The sequence below is a fragment of the Jaculus jaculus genome, chromosome 23 (genome assembly GCF_020740685.1).
Source record: "Jaculus jaculus isolate mJacJac1 chromosome 23, mJacJac1.mat.Y.cur, whole genome shotgun sequence".
Lineage (NCBI taxonomy): Eukaryota > Metazoa > Chordata > Mammalia > Rodentia > Dipodidae > Jaculus > Jaculus jaculus.
Genome location: NC_059124.1, coordinates 4,466,363 through 4,488,325, shown reverse-complemented (window position 1 = coordinate 4,488,325; position 21,963 = coordinate 4,466,363). Strand labels below are relative to the sequence as shown.

The following is a 21,963-nucleotide window of genomic DNA, read 5'->3' as shown; positions in this document are numbered from 1 at the left end:
TTCTTCCTCAGCAGCTGCCTTATGAGGTTGAACCTTCCAGAATTTTGTACCTAAAAGGCACACCAATCTATTGGTTTTATGTACAGCAACCGAGAGGATATTTTGTTAATCTTTTCTTCTGATTCTCAGGAGGAGATCCAGCCGGTACTGATCTCGTGTGAGAAGGAGGGTTTGGGGAGTGGGTGTTTTTGCCTCTGTGTTCCATCCGTGGTGTGACCATCCCGGGGCTCAGACCAGATGCTGCACAAGGTCTTTTCTCTTAGGCCCATCCTACGGTATTGTCAATACATTTCCTGGCCCCATCCGTGTCTTTTTGTTTCAGCTCCATGACTGAGTGGTCATTTTCTGTCCTTTTAGGGATGAGGGAAGGAAGGGCCTTGGTGATGTGAGGAAGCACGAAGAAGAAGAGAGATCAAGGTGATTTCTTATGTCCGGTCAGAGTCGTTAGCAGCCCGGCTTAAAGGAGCGTGCTTTGCAAAAGTGTTCATTGGGACTTTTCCAGGAGGCTCCGTTCAGGAAGTAGAATGAGGAGTGAGTGCATCCAAGACACCAGCTTGGTCTGACCTCTCAGACTGAGCAAGGTCAAGTCCCACCTCGGGGGGAGAGAGGACAGCCCAGGTAGCCTCCTGGCAGAGGGTCAGTGTTAGGAGCCTCCAGGAGTCAAAGCAGCAAGCAGGGGGTGGGCTGGCCGGTAACAGGGCCTTTTATTTTAGCCAAGTGACTCAACTACCTCACCTGAATGAGAAAGGGGTGCAGGCATCAGTCCAGGGTCTGTTGGCCTTGTGTGAGTAATTCATTATGGAGGAGTGTGGCACAGAGCACTGTGTACCCCATGGTGGCTGAGGTGGAGACAGAGAGGCAGACAGACTTATTTTCCTTTTTCCCGCCGGGCTTGCTCTCTTAAAGTCACCCCTGCAAATCACACCACGCGCTGAGGACTTGGGCCTGGGAGGCCATTTCGAAATCCCAATTATAGAAAGCAAAGAAAGGTGACAAAGAAAAAGGAGGGAATTTTCTGCAAGTGCATTTTATTTATCATTTAACACATATTTTCACGTTTTTACTCTTTTCTCAGTGTTTTTATATTGTACAATACCTTAACAAGCAGGGGTTACTATAGTTATTTGTATATGCATTTTGCTCTTTTCTCAGTGTTTTTATATTGTACTGATGTATTCAGATTAATGCTTATCCAGTCAGAAAGATTTAGGGGGCTTGTTTGGTTTAATTATTCATGCTAGCAATAATCTATGCCACATAGTTTGGTAATATATACTTAACTCTTTTTTCCACTCTATGAAGGGGCATTTCATTTGTTGCTCTGTTCTGCAGCATGTATCCCAGGACTGATAACTCTGCCGCTGTAGGCAATGCATGTTAGAGATTTAAATGAGAAAATGAATGAATTTATGGTACATACACTTGTTGATTATTTATTTATTCATGTCATATTTCTACTCAGTATACATTTGGGCACATTCAGTGATTAAAAATATACAGAGTACACATATATTTTGCTAATACTGTATGGAACTGTAAAATATTTTTATTAATATAAATAAACATTTATTGTAACACTTTTCCTTACTGTATAAGTAATTAACTGACCTCCAAATATATAAGTTCAAAATATGTATATATTTAAATACACACACACACACACACACACACACACACACACACACACATAGTAACCGGGTTGAACCTGGTTAATAGCCAGTGTGTAATTATATTTTGTTAAAAAAGTTTTAAATACTTTAAAATTTTTGTTTATTTATTTGAGAGAGAGAGAAAGAAAGAGAGAGTGAATAGGTATGCTAGGACCTTTAGCCACTGCAAATGAACTCTAGACGCATGCACCCCTTGTGCATCTGGTTTACATGGGTCCTGGAGAATCGAATGTGGGTCCTTTGGCTTTGCAGACAAGCACCTTAACCATTATGTCATCTCTCCAGCCCTAATTATATATTTAAACTATACTTGATAATGATTTTACAACATTGTTTGAGAGAAATATTCTAACAGACGGGCATTATTAAGAAAATCATGGATATACTTTGGAAAGAATTAAACTTTACAGAACTTCAGTGGAAGTAAACTGTGCAAGTATTCCACTTGTTGTTTTCAAAGTAGGGTCTCACTCTAGCCCAGGCTTACCTGTAGTTAACTATGTGGCCTCAGGGTGGCCTCGAACTCACGGCAATCCTTCTGCCTCTGTCTCCCGAGTGCTGGGATTAAAGGTGTGCACCACCATGCCCAGCTCTTTTTTTTAAACAGGTGAAGAGAGCCTAGGTGTATGTCCTGAATTAAAAATATCTCTTGAGGCATAGTCAACCCCAGTCAGATCTCATTCAGGCAAAGAAACAATCTACGTCCTCAGGTATTGCTCTGAGGACACTTGTACAAAAGACAGTGACTGCTAAGGAGCTGTGAGGCCCGGGGGCACTTCTCGAAGTGGCCTGAGGTATGCATAACCTTTTGGGATGTTCCTGTCTTTTGCAAGCCATCACTACAATCACTACAATCCAAAGCATAAATGAGCACCGGCCATTGACATCATTTTCTTCAGTGCAAGACCTTGTGGAGTGGACACAGGTGACCACCCGTGCTCCTGAAAAAAATAGCCACATGCTACCAGCATGCTTGGAACAAGTGGAATTGCAGAGCAGATGGTCTCTTCTCTCCTAGTGGAATTGCCGAAGTTGCATCACGGCCCGCACTGTTAATTCCAGCCCCTGGGAGGTGGGGGATTGCTGGACTTTGAGCTCCAGGTCTGCCTGAGCTGGAATGAGACCCTATCTTGAAATACCAGCAACAACAACAAGACAACGACAACAATGGAAACAAAGACATTCTGGGACACAAAACGACACAAGTCTCAGTTTGATCACTGAAATGCCAGCACATGATTCTGAAAGTTCACACATTGTATAGCTTCTTTGTTCGGCGTTGGGATACAGTCGTGTTATTTTAATCTTTCACTTTATGTTTGTTTAATCTTTTAATATTTATTTTGGGAAAATACATGGGAGAAATCTAAGCCACTGACATTTGCTAATCTGTCTTAGGTAAAGCACATAATAAGTTAGTGAAGCCAGTGGGAATCTTTCCTATGATGTCAACTGTAGCATGAGGAATTATTCCCATTTGTATACTCTGAGACTCATTAATTAAGGAAATACTTAATTAAACCTAACATTACCATAGGCAGGGCTTCCAATGTTACATGAATGTATATGAATCATAAGTATGGTAGGTTTTATGACTCCAAAGACCACAGAGAATGTTGAGCTAAAAATCCTGAATGATATTATAATTTCTTCATTTAAAGGCAAAGGTGGAACTCAAGAATGAAATTCCATGTAAATATCCATGCTTGTGTTTCTTTCATGCTTTTTCAAAGAAAACTGAGAAATCCAAGACAACTTTCTGTGGCACAATGCAATATCTATATAGCCACATTTTCTAGATGTGGAGAAAATACATAAGAAAAAACAAGAGAAAATTTAGTTTTTGTATATAAATCAGCATTGCCTTATGGTGTTTGTTGTAGTCAGCTCTGTGTTGCTGGCACAAAAACAAAACAAACAATCAACCCCCCCAAAAAAATCCATAAAAACAAAACAACAACCAAGAGCAGCTTATGGGAGGAAAGTGGTTATTTTGGCTTATCAGCTTGAGGGGAAGCTCCACGATGGCAGAGGAAAATGATAGCCTGGGCAGAGGCTGGGCATCACCTCCTGGCCAAAATCAGGTGGACAGCAGCAGCAGGAGAGTGTGCCAAACGCTGCCAAGGGGAAGATGACTGTAACACCCGGGAGCCTGGCCCCAACAATGCATGCTTCCAGGAGGCTCTAGTTCCCAAATTGTCATTAGCTGGGACCTAACATTCAGGACACATAAGTTTATGGGGGGCACCTGAATCCAACCCCCAGTGCTCAAGGTTTGAACTCAGTGTGCTTCTGATTCCATTTTATTGAGTCCTTAGGAAAGAGATCACTTGTTTCCACTGGCTTTGAACATGGTGGGTCTCAAGGGTAGACTGGCTTTTTTTTTTTTTTTTTTTGGTTTTCCAAGATAGGGTCTCACTCTAGCTCAGGCTGACCTGGAATACACTATGTCATTTCAGGGTGGCTTTGAACTCATGGTGATCCTTCTACCCCTTCCCCCCCCACCACCAGTACTGAGATTAAAGGTGTGCACCATCATGCCTGGCCAAGGCTGACTTTGAAGCTAGGCTATTTTCTATCAACCTGAGCTATCAACTTCCCCAAACTCACTTTTATTTACTTTAAATTTAACAAAAATATGTGAAGTTATTCTCGACAGAAATTCTCAACAGGGTCTCACTGTAGTTCTGGATGACATGGAACTTGCTCTGTAGCTCAGGTTGGCCTATAAATAATCATGTTTCTCCAACCTCAGCCTCCTGAGTGTTGGCATTATAGGCCTGATCTACCTTGCCCACCTGAAGATATTTTTAAGCTGTGAAAATAGAAGACGCCTCCTGACATGTCCAGAAATACCACTATAGTCTTATTTGATTCATCATCCGAATACTCCTTTTGCTTGCATTCATGAATAGCAATATTTATAAATATGAATGCTCCTTTGTATACTAATTTAAATATGTGAGCCAAATAATAGCATATTGTTTTCCTATTTCAGTTTCTTAATAATGTCTTGGTGGTAATTCCATGTCAATTTATGAGCAATTACTCATTTTTCTAACTGCTTAAGATTTCATATTACAGACAATTTAATTCCAATATAGCTCTCTTGAAGGACATTTACACTGGTATAATTTCTTTGCTACTACAAAAGAACTTAGAGGATATTCTCTCATAAACCTGTGTGAACACATTCGTGTGTATTTATGCCTCGCTTGCATAGGGCCCTAAATTGGATCCTCAGAAAGAGAATTCTAAGACAACATAAATTTTAGAAGAGGTGATAGTTACATCTTCTGTAAATGTAAATTTAAAGTTGGTGTCATTTATGATATAGGTAAGAAAAACAACTGCTTTGGCACCAAAATGACAGACATTCAAAATAACAACAGCAACAATAAAAAGAACTCCTTTATATTTAGCTGTTCACCACTAGTGGGCCAATCTGTTCAGAAGCAGACTTTCTCTGGACAGCCTGTTAGAGTGTGGTGATTGTGCAAAGGGCAGCTTCCACACCTCTGGTAGGTCTAGGGAACTCAGGCTCCAGCGTACCTCCCTAGAGCGGTGTCCAGCTCTGTCCAGCTTATGGAAATGCCCCAGGGATTTTCAATGAGACACCAGGCGATGCTTGTTTATTGCAACTCCAGAAGTTCTTTTGAAATCAGGGTGTGAGGGTGTTGTGTCCCTGGTGATGTCTGGGTGTGCCTGGAAGTCTTTGTTGTCATGTCTCCTCATTGATGGGTGACAGACTCTGTGTCAACAGTCCTCTGAGGACGAGACTCCTCCTCGGCTTCATGGAATCTCTATGAAAGTTCTAGGTGCTCTGAGCAGCACCTACAAACAGTGATACCAACAACCGCTTAAAACCAGAGGCTCAGCAAAGAATTGTGCAGATGAGAAAACCCGATGGGAAAAAAAAAACAAAAAACAAAAAACAAACAACCATGGAAATACTGTTGCAGTTTTTCTCAAAGAGTTTCATACAGTTCTCTGGGGCATAAGGGGCACAGGAAGCAGTTGGGGAAGTCACCCGTGGGAGAGTGTGCAGTGGTGGCTGAATGCAGCTCTGGCAGTGAGCGAGGGGCGTCTGGGCGGGGTCTGCCGGCCTTGCCATGTGGGCGAAAAGACAGAGAGCAAGTAAGCAGAACTATGACCCTTGCCTATAAGGGCTATTTTTAAAATATATTTTATTTTTATTTATTTGACCGAGGAAGGGAGAGAGAGAGAGAGAAAGAGAGAGAGAGAGAGAGAGAGAGAGAGAGAGAGAGAGAGAGGGAGAATGGGTGCACCAGGGCCCCCAGCCACTGCAAATGAACTCCAAACGCATGTGCCACCTTGTGTATCTACTTTTTTTAACTTGAAGTCTGCTTCATTAACATTCTTTCTGGTTGGGCTGGAGGAATGGCTTAGTGGTTAAATTACTTGCCTGAAAACCCAAAGGACCCAGGTTCGATTCTCCAGGATCCATGTAAGCCAGAGATGTACAAAGAGGGGCATGATCTGGAGTTCACTTGCGGTGGCTGGAGGCCTTGGTGTGCTCATTCTCTCTCTGTAGCTCTCTCTTTCTTCTTCTGTTTCCCTTTTTCTCTCTGCCTCTTCCTCTCTGTCAAGTAAATAAATAAAAGTAATCTTTCTTGTCAATACACAGTGATGGGTGAATTTGATTCTCTTATGATTCCTGAAGATTAGTTTCTTCTTTCTTCTCCTTAGTGCATAGAGTCGTGTGTGTGTGTGTGTGTGTGTGTGTGTGGTGTGCCATAGCACGCGTGTGGAGGTCACAGGACAACGTTGGGTATTAGCTCTCACCTTCTACCTTGTCTGAAGCAGGTCACTTGTCATTGTCCGCCACTGCATTTGCCAGGCCGGCTGGCCAGCAAGCTTGTGGGAGATTCTTCTCCTGTCTGCTCCTCCCTCTTTCTCCTTCTTGTGGAGGTGAGCTGGGCTTATAGATGCCTGCGATGTGTCTGGCTTTTTTTTTTTTTTTTGTGAGTTCTGGAGATCTGAACCCAGCTCTCACATTTGCATGGAAAGCATTTTACACTGGACCATCTCCTCAGCCCAAAGCTTCTTTTTTATTATTATTATTTATTTGAGAGCGATAGACACAGAGAGAAAGACAGATAGAGGGAGAGAGAGAGAATGGGTGCACCAGGGCTTCCAGCCCCCTTGTGCATCTGGCTAATGTGGGACCTGGGGAACGGAGCCTCGAACCGGGGTCCTTAGGCTTCACAGGCAAGCGCTTAACTGCTAAGCCATCTCTCCAGCCCCCAAAGCTTCTTTTTTGAAATGCAGAAATGACACCTGATGCAAACCACATTGCTAGCTTATAGGCTATGTGAGGAAGATTTTTCCCAGTCTTCCTTCTCCCTTCCCAGCCATGCTGGGAAGAGGGAGAACTTCTTTTGTCTTGGGCATTTTTCAGCTTTTATTTTCCTCTTAATCCTAATAAATCTTATAATTTATCCTTCCCTTGAGTGTGTGTTTTCACTTCTTTGCCAACAGGATTAAGCATCTGAGAATTGCTGATGTGGTAGTTCTAATCCCACAGACCTCTCTCCTGAATTAGTACTTTTTGAAATCATAACGTGTGATGATTTTACATGAATTGCAAGAATCTTTTTCAAGCTAGGTGTGTTGGCGTGTGCCTTTAATTACAGCATTTGGGAGACTGAGGCAGGGCTGGTTCAAGGCCAGCCTGGGCTACAATAAGACTGTGCCTCAAAAATCTTTTTCAAATTTAAATTCATTTTAATTTATAAAGACATAAACAGTACATAGTTTTGTGGGGCATCATGTGCTGTTTTAATACATGCATACATCACACTGCATTTAAGTCAGTGTAAACATATTGTTAGCTGCTAAATTAGGCAGACACCTTTATGGACAAGCTTCTGCATTAAAACAAAAAAACACCTTTCTTTTCTTTTTGTTTCAATTCGAAAATTGAGGGGACCAAGACCCCGAAGGCACTCTGAATTGTCTCGGTGTGGGGTTTCCTTTTCCTTGGCACTGCCTGATCCCCAGGGCCAATTCCAGGTCTTCCACCTACTGGCCCCAGGTTCAAACCTGGCAGCTGAGAGAGAGCAGGAATCCTATTTAATTTGATTTAATTTCTTTTTTTATTGTGCTCTGGCTCAAGCCCAGGGCCTTGAACCTACAAGCGCATGTTGCGATGCTAAGCTACCCCACCATGGAACAAACAGTATTCCTGCAAGGGTTTTGCTTCCTTGTTTCCAAGCAGGCATTGGGTGAGACCGCAGGCTTGAGAGGAGACTGAACAGAGCAGCGGAGGAGGCAGCGCGCCCTCTAGTGGTCAGCCTTGACTTTTCTTAGCCAGGCAGGAACCATAGCTTGAATTGTGTTTGGTTTTCCGGCCCCAGCCCCACACCGCAACCACCTGGAGGAGCTGGTACCCGGCTTTGTTCCAAACATCCAGGAGTCAAGGAGGGTGAGAGCATGTTTCTGTCCATCAGTATACCTGTTGAATTCAAAATAAAGGCACTGCAGGAAGAAGGCCATCAATGAGTTCTCCCTTAAAGCCCAAGTGAACAGGTGGGGTGTGTGTGTGTGTGTGTCCTGACAATGAATCTTGACTTTCCTTGGTGCAGCCAAGACAACACCCTGCCCCAGACAAAACCGAGTGGGCCAAGGCAGAAACAAAAATTGTCCTCTTCGTCAAAGAATGCTTTTCTTGTGCTTCTGCCCTGACTCTCCAGCCTCCCCCCGGGAGAAATATCACGTTCAAACCTGTCAAACGAATCCTACCCGTTTCCACACAGCCCATTCTGAATCTTAGCCTGAGGCCATTTAGTCACGCAGCACGGTGGGCATGCAAAGAGGTGCACAGTGGTCACTGGCATGCCTGGGATTCCTGGATGGGTAGATGGATGGATGCATAGTGGCTGGATGCACCAAGGCAGCCCTTGAATATGGTGGGAAGCATTTCTACCGCTATGGAAGGGACACTTGACTTGCAAGCAACAAGGTTATCTCCACCGTCTGCTTTGTGAACAAACTCTTCAGGCGAAGAAGTAAATTATCTTTGTTATATTATTTTATATTTATATTTTATTAAAAATTATTTTTACTCCAGCTTTCAAATCAAGCATGAGAATTGTTTTTGAGCTGTTGCTTTAGCTTAAAGGTATGAAGGAGTTTGGATCCCATTCTGCACTATATCTGTTCTTTATATAAAGATCATTCAAAGTATTTCTGTGACATCATCTCCCGATAGTTGTCACACAGCTTAGGGCCTCCTGCCTGTGCCCTGTGTATGAAGGACCCAGCCACACACTACGCGAACAGCTCAGGCTGGGATACTCCCTTAGTCAATGACAATGCCAGCCAGGAGTCTTTCTAGGACAGGGGGTAACCCAAAAGTGATGGTGACTATATGAATTACTCTCCCTACCCTCGTTCTTTCTGCTCCTCCTGGGGCTAAACAGAGGTCAGAGGCCACATCAATAGAGATAAAGGTGTCAGAGGAAACAGACTCTCTGTCTCTGTGTTGCTAGTTCTTGATAGCAGGACTTCATACATATTAGGCAAATGCTCAACTACACAGCTATATTACCAGCTTTCTTGCTGATTTACCTTCATCCTTCCTTCCTTCCCTCTCTCCCTCTTTCCCTCCCTCTCCTTCCTCCCTCCCTCCATCCCTTCCCTTCTTTCCCTCGCTCCCTTCCTCTCTTCCTCCCTTCTTCCCTCTCTCCCTCCTTCCTTCCCTCCCTTCCTCCCCTCCCTCCCTCTGTCCGTTCCTTTCCATCCTTCCTTCTTCCTCCTCTTTCTTGTTTTCATTTTATTTTTATTTTGAGACAGGGCTTCAGCCCTTGGATTAACAATCCTCCTGCCTCAGCCTCCTGAGCAGCCAGGGCGACAGGCTTGCTCTAGCAGTCCTGGCTTGCATGCAGGAGAGCTCTGGCGGTCAGAACTCCTGCACCAGGGACTTTCAATTCTTGGATTCTTAACTATATTAGCAAGGAACTGAAAAACCTAGACATATGGGATGGGGAAGCTATGAAATTCATTTTAAAGTTATGATTGGGCTGGAGGGATGGCTTAGTGGTTAAGGTGTTTGCCTGCAAAGCCAAGGGGCCCAGGTTCGATTCCCCAGGACCCACATTAGCCAGATGCACAAGAGGGTGCATGTGCCTGGAGTTCGTTTGCAGTGGCTGGAGACCCTGGTGTGCCCATTGTCTATCTCTCTCCCAATCCCTCTTTCTCTGTCAAAGAAATAAAAATTAAAAAAAATATTTAAAGTTATGATTAAGAGGCAAAACAAAGCAGGGAAACACTCAAAATAGAAGAAATTCTCCCCTGTCCCAGCCTGGCTGGACCAGGGCAGTGAAGACCAAAAAAATCTCCTTCAGATAGAGAAAGGTCTCTCTCAGGGAACAAAAGCCTCTGGGGGAGGGCCTAAGAGAGGTAAGAGAGACTGGCACACATGTTTCAGGCCCATTTATTTAATTTTTTAAATTAATTTTTTTAACAACTTCCATGATTGTAAACAATATCCCGTGGTAATGCCCTCCCTCCTCCACTTTCCCCTTTTAAACTCCATTTTCCATCATATCTCCTCCCCCTCTCAATCAGTCTCTCTTTTATTTTCATGTCATAATTTTTTATTTCCTATTATGATGGTCTTGTGTAGGTAGTGTCAGGCACTGTGAGGTCATGGATATCAGGCCATTTTGTGTCTGGAAGAGCACGTTGTAAGGAGTCCTACCCTTCCTTTGGCTCTTACATTCTTTCCACCACCTCTTCCACAATGGACTCTGAGCCTTGGGAGGTATGATAGAGATATTGCAGTGCTGAGCACTCCTCTGTCAATTCTTCCCAGCACCATGATGCATTCATTTCAGGCCCATTTATATGAAACAAACATCTCATTAGAGTGAGCCTCATCACTGGACTCTGGGGCTTAAACCTGATTAGTTGGTGGGCCCAAGAGGAACACTGACTCAGGAAGGGCCCACCGCCTGGCTAAGCCCCCAAACTGCAGAAGAAACCAGAAGCTCTTCCTGAGAAGGGCGTTAGGAGGCTGCTGCCTTCAGCCTTCCTGACTCAGACTGAGTCAGATGCAGAGTTATAGTCCTGCTGGGGCAGGCAAGGTGGCGTTCATGTTTCCCTGGCTAACTACCTATCCGGAGGAAAGTTACTTTGCTCCTTGCCCCTAATCTTTATTATTTCTTTTGGATATTTTTGAGTCAGGATCTTCCTTGCTTGTCCAGCCACCTGCCTCAGCCCCTATGTGCTGGAATTATAGTGCGGTGCCACTGTGCCCAGCTGGCAAAGCTCCTCCGTGTCTGCGGATCATGTCACGCTGCTCCAGGAAAGCAGGGATGATTGAGCATGCGTCTGCAGCCATCTGCTGTAATCAGTCTCAACCTTGTCTATCTTCCCATCAGCGCTAAGTTCTGCCAGACCTTGTCCCAGGACCGCTGGCCGCTGGCCCGACATCTTGGTGATGTCCTGGGGACGCTGATGGGCTGCAGAAGCTGGTGGTAGCAATGACATTGCTGAACTCTACATTGATGTTCAGGCTCTGTGGGAACATCTCACTGAAACAACCTCTGGCCAACAGACCTAAGAGAAGACATCTTAGGCCTCTCAGCCATCTTCACATCCTCAGGGAGCCACAGGAGATCAAAGATGAGCACAGAGCATTAGTTACAAGAGTGAGGATTTGGTTCCAGTAAGGCACATGGTGTTTGTTCTCACTCTGAGGTCAAGATGACCCGATATTTGATATCTGCTTCATACCTGGTGCTAACTGTAAAAAATATGCTTTTGTAATCATGCTTGCTTGCTCTTGGTAAAGACAATCGTGGGAAGGGGTGTCTGGGGGGTTTTCAGATCATTGTAAAGCAATGTAGTCTTTGCCTTTAAAAACACACTATAGAGATAGGTTGGGGCTGCTCTCCTCCTTGCTGTGAGGGGACAGATGCTGGTTTAATAAAGACCCTTTTTAATACTTTTTATTCAGGTGGTCTTCTGTTCATTTCTGGTTTAGGACTCACTATGTCATAGTCATTCAATAAGAAGAAACGTCCATCCCAAACTTCAGATGCACTCTAGCAGGCTGCACTGGCCATGTGGCCCAGCAAGCCGTGATGTCAAGGGCTCAGGCTACCATGGGAGACAGTGAATAACTGCTCACGTGGAGGCACTCTGATCCAGAGGGCTGTGGTCTAAAACATGTTTTCAGAATCACGTGTGTACGAGCTAGTGATGTGTGTATGTGTGTGTGTATTCAAGTCAAGATCGACTTGGGCCACATATCAATTTGCATCAATATTCCTTTGGCTTTGAGCCTTGGTTTTGGTTCTTTAGATGAGGGCAGGAGGATATGTGGGCTCTGTGTCCCACAGCTCTACTTCCGTCACTTCTTGTAGGTCTGGATGCTGGGGGACCCCCCCCCACCCTTCCTAAATGTCCAGATGCTTGCATTGCTAGCCACAGGGTCCCGGGCTCTGGTGGGTGATTCTCATAGCTTCCTCCCTCCTGGTTGTCTGCTCGTTGGTTTTGGACCTGGATGCCCGAGTGTTCAAGTCTCCCCACCAGCTGATTCGTAGCAGCTGTGCCTCGGAGGTCTCACCTGGATGAGGTCTCATTTGTTCCTTGGATCTGCCATGTTTGTTTTGCTTTATACATGTTGGGGTTCTGATGCTGGAGTCATACATGTTTCGGGTTGTGCTGCCTTCACGTGGAGTCCATCCTTTCATCGTTCTATCAGACTTTTCTATGTCTCACGGTAGCTACTGTGCTTTCTGTTTTTGTTTTTTGAGACAGTGTCTCACCTTGTAGTCAAGGCTGGTCTGGAGCTCACTGTAGAACAGGTCGGGTTGGCCTCATGTTTGTGATCATCTTGCTACGTCAGCTGCCTGAGTCCTGGGCTTACAGGTATGAAACACTATGGCTAGTGATAGCTTTTGAGTTAAAGTATACTTCATCTGATATTAGCTTGAAAACCTTACTCACTTTGGGTTGCCATTTGCGTTAAATATCTTTTTTCCACTGTTATTTTTCAAACTGTTATTCTATCTAAAGTGAATTAATTTTTGTAACCATTATATAGTTAAATATTTTTTCCCTTTAAACCAGTACGGTTGCTCTATATCTCATTTTTTTTTTCCAAAGGGAATGATAGTTTATTTTGGAGCCAACCATGAATGATCATGGTCCAGAAACACAGATTTAGGTTATCCCAAATTTCATGTTCCAGTACTTTGCAATTTCGTGAAGTTTTTATAGTTTCAGAGCATCAGATCACAAAACAGCACTTTTCAATTAATGGAGACATCAGGTAGCAAGTTACAACCAAGTGGTCAATCTCTGTTGTAGACTTCAGATGCTATCTCATAATAGCCTTGGCCTCTGCGTTGGTAGAAACTGGTAGACAGTACATTCCAAAATGGTTTCACCTGATTACCTGATAGTGACGAGGATGTTAAGTCGGACACAGAGGTGGCTAATACATGACTAGTAAAGGGCTAAAGATAGCTCAAAATAAACTGGCTCTGAATCTACATCCCATCTTTCCACAATCACAGGAGTCCTATCAGTCTATTTAGTCTTGTTCAAAGTAGATGTGATGCTTTCTTGGAACCCAGCTGGTCATTTCCTCAAGCCATCTCAGCCTCTCCAATGCTGTGCTCCCTTCAGCCAGGACCTTTGCTGTTTAAACCTAGACCCATGGCTGGGCATGGTTGTGCAAGTCTTTAATCCCAGCACTTGGGAGGCAGAGGTAAAAAACAAATCTCATAGCTTGTCTCACTGTGTGTCTGGATTAGAACGTGTTTTAGTAATTACATAAAAAATGAAGGCAGCTGGGTGTGGTGGCGCACGCCTTTAATCCCAGCATGGGAGGCAGAGGGAGGGGGATCACTGTGAGCTTGAGCCACCCTGAGAATGCATAGTGAATTACAGGTCAGCTGGGCTAGAGTGAGACCCTACCTCAGAAAACAAACTGTTGGACCGGGAGATCCCTGATACCACCAAAACACTACAAGCCAGTGCCAAGGCCCTTTGGTTTCCCACCAGGTATGGATAGTAAGACCCTGGTGCTGAAGTCTTCACATACTTGGGCTGCAAGGTCACTGAGAAATCCTGCTGGAGCTGAGCTGAAAACCTCCTCCATGTAGACCAGCTGACAGAAAGCTGGAAGAAGCCACTCTGCATGCAGTTCAATGGGAGAGAGAGAAATCACCAGTGAGGATACTCAGCAGTGGACACTGCAAGCCTTACATTTGGCCAGCCAGGCCAAATGAGCCAAAGGGTGCAATAGTGGCCCCTCTGGCCTGGTGGACACCAACCACCTTCTAACTGGACTGGAGGCCCGCTCCAGGGGAGGGAATACACCCTAATACTGAAAACCTGCATCAGGGGTCGTCATGAGCCTTAGGAGTGTAATGTCTGCTGGGGTCTGGCTGAATACATATGTAAAAACAACAAAAACATGAAGATCAACACTAAATCAGACTACCAATAAGCTTGCCATGACTCAAGGAACACTGAGAAACACGGGCAGAAAGATTGAGAGCCAAAGAGTGGGTGGGAACATCCTGAGGCAGGGTCCCCCAACTACCTCGCTGGGACCGACTGAGGCCTTCATGACCTTGCCGTGAATCCCATAACCTTACTCAGGAGGGACCCAGGGAACAGAGCAGAGGGAATAAAAAAGTCTAATCTGTTATTACATATTAAAATTTTTTAAAGTGAAAGGAAAGTAGCCCCTATGCATGCTCTGCTGAATCTATCACCATTCGTTCCTCTTTCAGAGACTCTCCAGCGGACTTTTGGTAAGTAGTCGTAGCCCAGCTCCTCCAGGTCAGTTTGGCGTTCACTTGGATGCCCTTCTGTTTCTCTGCATGTGGGGCGGGCAGGATGAGAGCAAGCCCTAATAAGCTACACGTGTCAGGCACTATATCAAGATTCACTAATATTAGCGCCTTGCGTTATTTTTTATTCTTAGGAATTGCGAAAGGAAGGTATACGGATCCTTTACCTATGAAGTTGTCTAGTTGGGGAGGTGAAACAATCTTGAATAGAACAGAAATACAAGTCTGTACTGTCCGTCCAAGGCAGAGTAAGTGATCACTCGCTCAGACCAGCTACTCACTTGACTCTTGATGGAAGGCTTGAGTACAGCCACCAAATCCACTCGTATTGTATCTTTGCAGAAAGGGTTTGAAGTAGCCCAGGCTGGCTTCTAACTTGTGACGTAGCCGAGGATGGTCTTGAACTTGTGATCCTCCCGCCTTCACCCACCAAATGCTGGTACACACAAATGCCCCGCCCCCTAGAATCTTAATCCCTCAGAGACAGTCTCTGCCTTTACTTACAATTGCCTAGTGCCTAAAGACAAGCCAACAGACGTTTGTTAAATACTCAGAACCTTCTACTAAATGGATAAATTCTGTAGAAATCAGAAAATAGCCTTAGGCACAGTGTAATGGCCCTTCTAGAGAGCTTTCTTCCTGAATGGCCTTTTCTCTTGAGGTCAAGCATGACCCTGCTCTGCTCCCCTTCGAAAGGGCACAAATCACAACAGCTCTGTTCTAGTATTCAGCACTGGGCAGACTTCACATCCGCAGTCGTTAATTTCGAGGACTGAATCCAGGGACCCTCACATTAAATAAGAACTCTACCACTGAGCAATATCCCTAGCCTTTTGCTTATATTTTTAGTATATAAACAAAAGCTAGGCTAGGCTTGGTGGTGCACACCTTTAATCCCAGTATTCGGGAGGCAGGGGTAGGAGGATTACTGTGAGTTTGAGGCCACCCTGAGAATACAGAGAGAATTCCAAGTCAGCCTGAGCTCAAAAAACAAAAAACAACAACAACAACAACAACAACAAAGCTAGGATTGGGTGTGGTGGTGCACCCTTTAATCTTAGCATTTGGGAAGCAGAGGTAGGAGGATCACGGTGAGACCCTACCTTGAAAATAGTCCCCCCCCCCAAAAAAAAAGCTAGGGATAATCAACACTCTGGAGGCAGAGACAGGAAGATTACTATACATTCAAAGCCAGGCAAAGATTTTTATCTTCAACAAAAAAATTAAGAGGGGTCTGGAGAGATGGCTTAACAGTTAAGGTGTTTGCCTGGAATGGTTTCTCCCATCCCTCTTTTCTTCTGAGGTTCCTAAGAGATCCATTTCTTCCATGTTTCCAATTCTTCTTTGCTGTGGGAAATCATGAAAGAAGCGAAGCCACCCTCCCAAGATCACCCAGCATTGACGTGGGCTGCCCATGCCCTGTCCTTTGACTTTATAGCTACTCCAGTGACTCAGGAGGCCTTCCTTCTCCCCAAAGCTGATGGGGCAACAGTAGATTTTCTGCTGTCAATGGGTCTGGTGGTGGTGGGCCAGCCTGGAGAATGAGCTAAAGCACTTGCCACAGTGGAAGCAGTGGTTGTGTTGCTCTATGAAGAGGGTCTTCTGGTGGCTGGAGAGATGGAATTTCTTGCTGAAAGTCAAGGGACGATGGGAACAAGAGGAGACTTTGAACCTTGAATGCTTCACTGGAGAGTTGGATCTGATGTCCAGGCAAGAAGCTCTATTGTCAGCTGTCTGGGTCCCGGTCCTAGAACCCTTGACTTTAAATATAGGTTCCTTGGTCCTGGCATCTGATGCCTGGTTCATGTGCACAAGTTCCTGGATGGACTCTTGGCACGGGAGGGTAGGTGCCTAGAATCCAGCTGCTATATCTGTAATCTTTATATGTTTCTGGGGTCCAGCCACTGGCTTGTGATTCTGGTGTATCTTCTGGTGGCGCCTGACCTCAGACTGGTCCCAGAAGCACTTTCCACAACTGGAAGCACTTTCCACACATGGGGCATGAATTTAACCCTGTAGCCCACATGTCCACGTCGGTGATGGCTCAATCCAGGAATATCACAATAGGTCTTGTCACAGAGTGAGCAACAGAAAGCCTTCCCCACGATGCAGGCACCTGAGGTAGGTGAGAGCCGTGGAGCTCCAAAACAACTTCTCACACTGCCTGCAGCTTTCAGCCGGCTCAGAGCTGTGAGCAAGCCAGCGGCTGGGGAGGTGGGAGCTCTCACTGAGATCCCTGCCACAGGTGTGACAGAAAAAAGGTGGCCCAGCTTGTGACGCTTGGGACACTGGGGTCCAATCCATAGTGTCAGCTGGAACAGAGAGTGGGATCTGGCCTGCCCCTCTGCAAGGAAGATCTTGTCACGACTCCCCTTATATCTCAAATCATGACCTGGTCCTTGATGCTCCTCCTTCTTGCCTCCTGAAAGCAGACCTGGTGTGTGAGGGAGAGATATCTGTTTCCTCTGTCCCCTCTCTTCTTGCTCAAACTTGGTGATCAGATCCACAGATGCCAAGTTCTTGAAGGTTTCTGACATAACATCCCTATAAAGGGCCTTCTGATTGGCGTCCAGCCCTTCCCATTATTCTTGGGTAAAATTTACTGCCACATCCTCCAAGATGACTGGCACCTGCAGCTCAGTTGCCATTGTCCAGTAATGCTAGACTGGCACTCCGTCTTTGACTTCTGTCCCAGACTGTTTCTAGCCACCACTGGCTGATGCCCACCTCCAGAAATTCTGAGCCCCAGCTTGAAGTTTCCGATGTGATGGCTGAATCTGCTTCTTCCTGCTGACAGCCACTTCCTCCAGATGCCGGGGTACTGCTTCGTGCGCTTTCCCAGCCTCCGGCAGTCCTGGGGCTCCTCCCGCCCGGCCCGGGCTACCAACTGGCGGGCGAGTCCGCCCAGCGCGCACTCCCCAGCGCCGGCACCGACCGAGCGCAGTGCGCAGAACCGGCGTCTGCTCTATGTCTTCTTAATGGAGAGTTAAATCATTCATATTTAGGTAAATTATTGGGGCTGGAGAGATGGCACAGTGGTTAAGACACTTGCCTGCAGAGCCTAATGGCCTGAGTTTGATTCCCCAATACCCACATCAAATCTGATGCACAAAGTGGCACATGCGTCCATTTGCAGTGGCTGGAGGTCCTGTTGCACCCTTTATCTATGTCTCTCTTCTATCTCATTCTACTTGGATTTGAATAAATAAAATAGTAAAAGAATAAATAAAATTTTGATAGAACTTACAATTTAGAAAAGAAAATAATGAAATATAAAACAATCAAAAATAAACGAAACTAAGAATTTCTATTTTGTTAATTGCTTTGTCTTATAGTTATTTTGTTCCTATTATCTTGATATCTTCCCTTGTGCTAGATAAATAGATAAATAATAATAAAAAAATAAATAATAATAAATAATAAATAGATAAATAGATTTGTTTTGCCGTCATATGCTTTAGATTGCTTTTATTTCTTTTTAAAATTTTTTTTTGTTACTTTTATTTATTTACTTGAGAGTGGCAGACAGATAGAGAAAGAGAGAGAGAGAGAGAGAGAGAGAGACAGAGAGAGAGAGGGAGCCACCATGCCTGGCTAGTATTCCTTTTAAAATACTTCCTTTTTGTTAAATCAGTCTCAAAAACTAGACACAAGTAAGTGAGGATTCAAAAGTAGAATCCAAATGCCAGGGACAATGTCTCCATACTTTCATGTTCTCTGTTTCAAAACCAATGATCAAATGTTGCTAGTTTATTTGAGAAAGTCATTAAGCCAGTTAAGGATATAGTATAAGTTAAATGAGGCAGAATAAAATAAGAACCAACAAGCAATGGTGCATGACATAATGTAGTGATTAAAAGCCTGGGTTAACTATCATCTCCAAAATTTACTAGGCGAATGTAGTTGATGCCTCAGTTTTGTTTGCTTTTAACATTTGTGAAGTTGTCATGATTAGGTCACCTAACTGAACAATTCAGAGGAATTAGACAATTTAGATACATAACCCAGACAAGCTAAGAGTTAATGACAAAGTATTGATTATCGTTTTCAGCGTTGGGCACATGAGCATTGGGGCCAAGGTCATGACTCCTGTGGATTCTGAAGCGCAGTGTGTGAAAGCTTAATTACATTTGGAAGGAAAGTCTGTAATTAAGGAATTATGTAAAGGTTAACCACCAGGTGAGAGTTGGCAAATGTCATAATAACCTCACAGGACCAGGTAGAATTAAGTGTTGAGACAAGTTAATTATTGGATGATGGAAAGGAATGTGCCAGTTATTGACTGGAGCAAGAACTAGACCTGAGGCTGTAGTGAAAGGCCAAGCTGTGATGCTGGCAGAAACAAGCGAGGAAGCAGGAAGTGAGGGTGAAGAAAAACTGCAGAGTGGTCCTCTGATTCTGTCAGGTCACGGCTTGCTGCCAAGGGTCTTAAGTATTTTTTGTAGCTCGTAAACATAAAATATCCCCACTATAAAAATATGATGAAGAATAGTCTAACTGACCTCCACCATAATTTCATTTCCAAAAAAATCAACAATCAATAATTCATCCATAATTTTAGGTATTTTGTAAATATAAGTCTCTATGTCATACATGCATATAAATACATATTTACCCTTGGAAATAAGCATTCTCATAACAAGATGATGAGTGAAAAAAGCCAGATAGACAGGCAAACAAACATATGGTAGGTGGATAGAAAGATGGGAAGATTTCTTTCATACAAAATGGAATATGGTAATCTTTGTTTTAAATGAACAGTTATTTAGTTTAGATATCTTTCATATTCATGACATACATTTGTAACTACTTAATTATTTTTACTGTTTGAATATATTATTTTGTATTTGTGGGTCATAAATGGTTTAAGTGATCACCTTTTGTGATCATGATGGGATGTCATTGAGGCTCATTTCCAAATGAATGGGGCCAGGGAATGGTGGTGTACACCTTTAATCTGAGCACTTGGGAGGCAGAGGTAGGAGGATTTGAGTTTGAGGCCACCCTGGGACTACATAGTAAATTCCAGGTCAGCTGGTGCTAGAGTGAGACCCTACCTCAGAAAAAAGAGGGCTGGAGGGATGGGTGAGTGGTTAAGGCATTTGCTTGCAAAGCCAAAGGACCCAGGTTCAATTCCCCAGGACCCACATTAGCCATATGCACAAGGTGGCACAGGCATCTGGAGTTCGTTTGCAGTGGCTGGAGGCTCTGGCACGCCCATTCTTTCTCTCTCTCTGTCAAATAAATAAATAAGAATAAAATATTAAAAAAGAAGAATGTGGAAGATATGAAGTGAGTACTCAATCCTTGACTTCATCCACTGCAGTTCTGCAATGGACAATGGCTCACTTTACAAGAATTTAGTCAATACAGAGTTTGATGACAGATTCGTTCCACAACTCTCAGTGTAGCTACTCCTTTGAGTACACAGACAAAACGCAAATCCCAAACTCGAATGTGCCTTCCAGAGGCATCTCTGCAGACTCCTGTCTTCAGAGCCACTCTCTCTTCTTCCTGTTGCAGACTCAAGGACACTCCCCACTCCCCTTGTTCCCATTTCCACCCATTGGGCCAGGAAGGGAGAAGTTTGGTCTTGTCTGACAGGATTCTCTAATGACATGTCTCAGGAGAAGATGTCACCTGCTCTTCACCTTCTTTGAGCTCCTTACCCAAACCATTTTGAAATCACATTCCTGCCCTCTGAACATAAAGGTATTCATTAGCTAGTGAGAGACTTTTAGCCTCTGAAACAATTGATGAATTTTTGCCTCAGGTTTACCTCTAGTGACTGGTCCTATCCAAAAAGAAGCTATGCCTCCAGGTCTACTTTTCTCAACACATAGTCACCTAAGCACCTGGCATCAAGTTTTATATGTCATCAGCCAGCTGCAGACATGATCCCTGGGTATGGGAGAGCTCAAATGATTGCCATTGACAAGGTCAGAGTTGGAACTTTGGTGGGTCAGTTATGTATTCATTCTAATCGTATTTCTAACACCCCTCAGGAACTGAGCCAATTATTTTATTTTATTTTTATTTTTGGTTTTGGTTTTTCAAGGTAGGTTCTTACTCTAGTTTAGGCTGACCTGGAATTCACTCTGTAGTCTCAGGGTGGCCTTGAACTCTGGCAGCCCTCCTTCCTCCACCTCAAGAGTGCTGGGATTAAAGGCGTGTGCCACTATGCCAACTCTGAACCAGGTATTTTAATTTTTTTCCTTTTTTTAAAATTTTTTTTCAGGTAGGGTCTCACTCTGGTCCAGGCTGACCTGGAATTCACTATGGAGTCTCAGGGTGGCCTCAAACTCACGGCGATCCTTCTACCTCTGCCTCCTGAGTGCTGGGATTAAAGGCATGCACCACCATGCCCGGCAATTTTTTAAATATTCATTTACAAAGAGACAGAGAGAGAGAGACAGGGAGAAAGAGTTGTGGGGGAGGGGAGAAATGAGTGCACCAAGGCCTCTCGATGCTGCAAACGAACTCCAGCTGCATGTGCTACTTTCTGCATCTGTATTTACATGGGTACTGGGGCATTGAACCCCAGGCTATTAGGCTTGACAGATAAGTGCCCCAACCACTGAGCCATTTCCCTAGCCCTTGACTAATTATTTCTGTTCAAACAGCATGATGTCCCAAGGCTAGTGCTGGTACAGAGGCTTAGTTTGGCTTTTATGGAAAGAGATCTTTCTATCTTCATTTCCACCAAACTAAACACATGAGCTGTCATCCTTATGCTGGGGAGGCTCCACACTGCCAGACGGCTGCTAAAATGGAAAGCACTGATGGAGCATGACAAGCACCAGGAAGCTGAGCTAAAAAGACTAAGCATTGCTAGACAGCAGCAAATATCAGGCCATGATACGTCTGTTTTATTATTCCTTATTTTGGGTGTTAAGTCTTAGAAACACTTCCTAGCAATCTTCAAAAATCGTTCAGTTTTCGGGGCTGGAGAGATGGTTTAGTGGTTAAGGCCTTTGCCTGCAAAGCCAAAAGCTCCTGGTCTGATTCCCCAGGACCCACATAAGCCAGATGCACAAGGGGGCACATGCATATGGAGCTACTTTGCAGTGGCTGGAGGCCCTGGTGTGCCCATTCTCTTCTTCCCCCCTCCCCCCCTCTCTCTCTGCCTCTTTCCCTGTCTCTCAAATAAATAAATAAAATATACTTTAAAAAATCTTTAAGTTTTCTGGAGTTATGCCCATGGTCCCTTTCAACTGCAAAAGTGTCTGAAAATTTTTTCTAGCCTTCCTAATCCTTGTTGGGCCTCTGCCAGGAAAATGATAAGAATGGTATTGGGTGACAGATGCAGCATCTGTTTCCCTGCTCACCTAGTAATTTTAACATGAAGACACAATGAAGCAGACAGAAAGAAAAAAAGACAAAAAATAACCAGGATACTTCAGTGTCAGGATCAATAGAAAAAAGAAGGAAGAAATGGCAAAATTGGATGAAGT

The 21,963-nt window shown here is 44.3% G+C and overlaps 1 pseudogene; it reads right to left on the bottom strand.

Annotated features, from left to right (window-relative positions):
- Window positions 1–15,763: 15,763 nt before the first annotated feature.
- LOC101614921 lies at window positions 15,764–17,157 on the bottom strand (annotated as a pseudogene).
- Between the last annotated feature and the right edge of the window lie 4,806 nt (window positions 17,158–21,963).